General features: G+C 39.8%; 1 long non-coding RNA gene across 1 annotated transcript; it reads left to right on the top strand.

Annotated features, from left to right (window-relative positions):
* LOC111150602 lies at nt 1-2560 on the top strand. Its single transcript, XR_002640809.1, has 3 exons — nt 1-233; nt 1758-2185; nt 2498-2560. It is a non-coding gene; the product is annotated as an uncharacterized LOC111150602 (long non-coding RNA).
* The last annotated feature ends 2241 nt before the right edge of the window (nt 2561-4801 follow it).

Raw genomic sequence — 4801 nt, 5'->3', positions numbered from 1 at the left:
ATTGGCGAGTAGGACTCTGCAGTACGGATCAGGAACCCTACAGCCCGAGACAAGTAAACAGTCAACTTGCTAGGAGACCCATGCCACCCCACGAGGATGCAAGCAGCTGCCCCCCTCCAGACTTCTTCGCAGGAGAATTCTAGAGGCCACAGGGCTTTGTGTTCATGGAGGATTCCCCTCTGAACATCTCGCCGGTGAATCTGGGGCATGACACTCCCATCATTCTTTCTGAGGTGAGTGCTAACCCAGTATTCCCTTCCAGATAGAGTACACACATACCATCTGGCAGGAGGAGTGGGTTTTTCCATCTAAGCGAGTGACTTACCAAATGCCAACCTTTTGACATGAAACCAAAGGGCAGTTGGCTCTGTAAGTACTTTTTTTTTTAAAGGTGTATTTATTTATTTTTAGTAAGCTCTGCATCCAACACGGGGCTTGAACTCACAAGCCTGAGATCAGAGGAGTTGCATGCTCCTCCCCCTGAGGCAGTCAGGCTCCGCTCAGGAAGTACTTTTTGGAAGCTGGAGCTGAAGGCACTGTGTGGCAGCAAAATCAGGAAGTTCTGAGGCCAGGCAGACCTAGAGGCAGATTCCAGGGCTGCCAGTTACCAGCTGTGTGACCTCGGATGAGATTCTTGAATCTCAGTTGTGCTTATCTGGAATATGGAGTTAAATATTTCCTCCTCCTATGATTGTAAATATTAAATAGTGTTTTAGTAAAAACCGTTAATAGAGAGCTTAGAATAAATAGGTACCCTCTAAATGTTTATTTCTTTTTTCTTTTTTTTCCCCCAAGATTCCATTCATTTACTTGACAGAGAGATAGAGAGCACAAGTAGGCAAAGCGGCAGGCAGAGGGAGAGGGAGAAGCAAGCTCTCCACCAAGAAGGGAACCCAATGCAGGTCTCGATCCCAGGACCCTGGGATCATGACCCGAGTCGAAGGCAGCCGCTTAACCAACTGAGCAACCCAGGTGCCTCATGTTTATTCCTTTCTGTCTAGCTGGTGATATAAGAAGTGTAATGGTTTTTGGATTAGGAGGAATAATTGTGAATGGTCCAATAAGGACAGAGAAGGATTTATCTCTCAACGTATTTTTTATTCTGCCTTTATGCAGGATCATTCTCTTATTTCATGAAGCTTTGACCTTCCTCATGAATAGTACTTGTGCAGTGATTCTGTTAACATTTGCCAACCAATGAGACCTGCCCCAGTGGCCGTAGAATCAGGAATCATTACAGAGGCTGGGTAATTAGTATTGTGTTCCCTATTGTACTCTGCCTGCAGTATTTTATCTGCCTGGCCAGACATCTTGTAGACAAGGTTCATTCCAGACAGATCCCCAGGATAAATTATTTACAGCTCTGTCTCACTTTAGAAGTGGACCTCATCCATGACCTGATTAATATTCAACTATAAACCATACCTGGAGATTTTTTTTTTAAAGGAACAGCTTAGTGAAAATAGGAGAAAATGTTGAAAAGGCCATTATGCAGAACATATTAATTCATGCAACTTTTTTCCTTTCTCCTTTTCACAGGTATTTTACCTATAAAATAGATGGAGGGAAATTATGCAGTTACAGTGTCTAGAATCTGGGCAGGACAGCAGACAGAACAATTTCCCAAACTTTCTTTTCAGTACCTGGTCTCTGAAACCATGGTTAAAAAGAAAAAGCTGTTCAGGAGCTGTCACTAGTGGTTAAGCAACATGTTAACAGTGAAACACAATGTACAGTTTTGTAATTCTGTTGTTCAGCTTCCAGATTATTCCACAGTTATTGCGAACTCTCTTCAGCATATCCAGAAATCCGCATGAACCCCAAGCAACATAAACACAAACCACACTAAGACACTACAGAATTAAATTTCTGAAGACCAGTGATAAGGAAAAAGTCTTAAAGATGAGATTAATTACTGGTTTGTCATCAAAAATAATTCTAACCAGAAGATAGTGGAACATCTTTAAAGCATTATAAGAAAAACATGGCCCTAGAATTTTATATCCAGTGGAAATGTTCTTCAAAGATGAAGGCATAATAAAGACATTTCAGTTGAGCCAAAGCCAAGAGAATTCATCAATAGCGAATCTCTACTACAAGCATGCTAAAGGAATTTCTTCAGGCTAAAGGAAAAGGATACCAGATGGACACATGAATTTACACAAAGGAGTGAAGAATAAATGCGGTAAATATGTGGGTAATATAAGAGACATTTTTCTTGTTTTTAATATCTTTAAAAGAAAATTAACTGCTTAAAGTACAAATAATAACAGTATATTATGGGATTTATAACATTTATAGAGGTAGAATGTATGAGCACAACAGCAGAAAGAATGGGGGAGATAGGATGCAAGTATATGGTTAAAAGATTATCTTACATTGTATGTTAGATGCTATAACATTCAAAGGGAGATGGTGCTAAGTTAAAGATGCATATTGTAAAGCTTAGAGCAACTAATAAAAAAAAATAAAAAAGGTGTGGTTAATTTGTCAACAGAGGAGATAAATGGACTCATAAAAAATAATCCAATGGAAGACCGGGAAAGAGGGAAAAAGGAACAAAGAACAAATAGGACAAACGGAAACACAGGGCTACTGTTGTACCTCTATCAGGTAAGAAACCCCCAAAGGAAAAGCTTACCACATCTTGTTTTTACCTCTTGAAACTGTAATGAGACAAAGAATAAGTAAGTAAACATGGTATCCAGACTCCCACAAACGGAATTCTATAGCTTTTGTTAATGGTAACATCAACTACATTCTGAATCCTTCAGCACGGAAATAAGTTGTTTATCTTGGTAAAAGAGATTATTTTGATTCAGAAATGCCCACAACCTGGCTGGAGTTGGAAAGATTTGAAAGAGCAGGGAAAGGAGTGCTGGGAAAGGAGACCTGAGGTACTCAGTGCTGTGACAGTTGGGGTGATTGCATGATTGGGGTAGTGGAGTCAGAAACGAGTGAAGTTAGGGTAGCCTCTGAAAGTGAAATTGAGATCAAACTGTATCCCAGACCAGTTAATATTTGACTGTAAACTAATTGCATGTATTAACACACCTAGAGAGAGGTGGTATATCTTATAATGAACTTGATCATTTTATCAGTTAGGAGTGCTTTTAACTACAGCTAAGGGAAGAGCCTACTCATAGTAGCTTAAGTCATAGAGGCTTTATTTTTTTTCTCCAAATTTTATTTTAAATTCTAGTTAGTTAACATATAGTGTGATACTGGTTTCAGGAATAGAATTTAGTGATTCATTGCTTACATACAACACCCAGCATTTATCCCACCAAGTGCCGTCCTTACTCACCATCACTCATTTAGCCCATTCTCCATGAACTTCCTTCCATCAACCTGCAGTTTGTTCTCTACAGTCGAGTCTCTTACGGTTTGCTTGCCTTTCTCTTTTTTCCCACTTCCCATAGGTTCATCTGTTTTATTTCCTCAGTTTCACATATGAGTAAAATCATATTACATTTGTCTTTGACTGACTTAGTTCACTTATCATAATACACTCTAGCTCCATCCATGTCATTGCAAATGGCAAGATTTCATTCTCTTTGATAGCTGAGTGATACGCCTATATATATATATATATATATATATATATATATATATATATATACACCACATCTTCTCTATCCATTCATCAGTTGATGGACACTTGGGTTCTTTCCGTAGTTTCGCTATTGCTGATAATGTTGCTGTAAATATCGGGGTGCATGTAACCCTTCGAATCTGTATTTTTGTATCCTTTGGGTACATATCTCCTAGTACAATTGCTGGATCATAGGGTAGTTCTGTTTTTAAGTTTTTTTTTTAAAAAGAATTTATTTACTTATTTGTCAGAGAGAGAGCACACAAGCAGGGGGAGCAACAGGCAGAGGCAGAGGGAGAAGCAGATTCCCTGCTGAGCCAGGAACCTGATGAGGGACTGGAACCCAGGACTGTGGGATCATGACCTGAGCAGAAGGCAGAAGTTTAACCCAGGTGTCCTTATTTTTAACTTTTTATTTTATTTTATTTATTCATTTGACAGACAGAAAGAGATCACAAGTAGGCAGAGAGGCAGGCAGAGAGAGAGGGGGAAGCAGGCTCCTCGCCGAGCAGGGGCGGGGGGTTCGATGCAGGGCTCCACACAGGGCTCAATCCCAGGACCCTGGGATCATGACCTGAGCCTAAAGCAGGGGCTTTAACCCACTGAGCCACCCAGGTGCCCCCATTTTTAACTTTTTGAGGAACCTCCAAACTCTTCCGTAGAGTGGCTCTATCAGTTTGCACTTCTACCAATAGCGTAAGAGGGTTCCTCTTTTCCACATCCTCACTAACATCTGTTGTTTCCTGTATTGTTAATTTTAACCATTCTGACAGTTATAGTATGATATCTCCTTATAGTTTTGATTTGTACTTCCCTGATGCTGAGTGATATTGAACATCTTCTCATGTGTCTGTTAGCCATATGGATGTCTTCTTTGGAAAAATGTTAATTCATGATTTCTGCCCATTTTTAAATTGGATTATTTGTCTTTTGGGTGTTGAGTTTGATAAGTTCTTTATATATTTTGGATACTAACCCTTTTTCAGATATGTCATTTGCAGATATCTTCTCCCATTCCGTAGGCTGCCTTTTAGTTTTGTTGATTGTTTCCTTTGCTGTGCAGAAACTTTTAATTTTTTTAAAAAAGTTTTTATTTATTTATTTGACAGAGAGAGAGAGAGAGAGATCACAAGTAGGCAGAGAGGCAGACAGAGAGAGAGGGAAGCAGGCTCCCTGCCAAGCAGAGAGCCCGATGCGCGCCTTGAT

The sequence above is a fragment of the Enhydra lutris genome, unplaced genomic scaffold (assembly GCF_002288905.1).
Source record: "Enhydra lutris kenyoni isolate GAN:26980312 unplaced genomic scaffold, ASM228890v2 scaffoldscaffold23, whole genome shotgun sequence".
Lineage (NCBI taxonomy): Eukaryota > Metazoa > Chordata > Mammalia > Carnivora > Mustelidae > Enhydra > Enhydra lutris.
The sequence above is the reverse complement of the archived record's forward strand: the minus strand, read 5'-3'. Positions and strand labels throughout refer to the sequence as shown.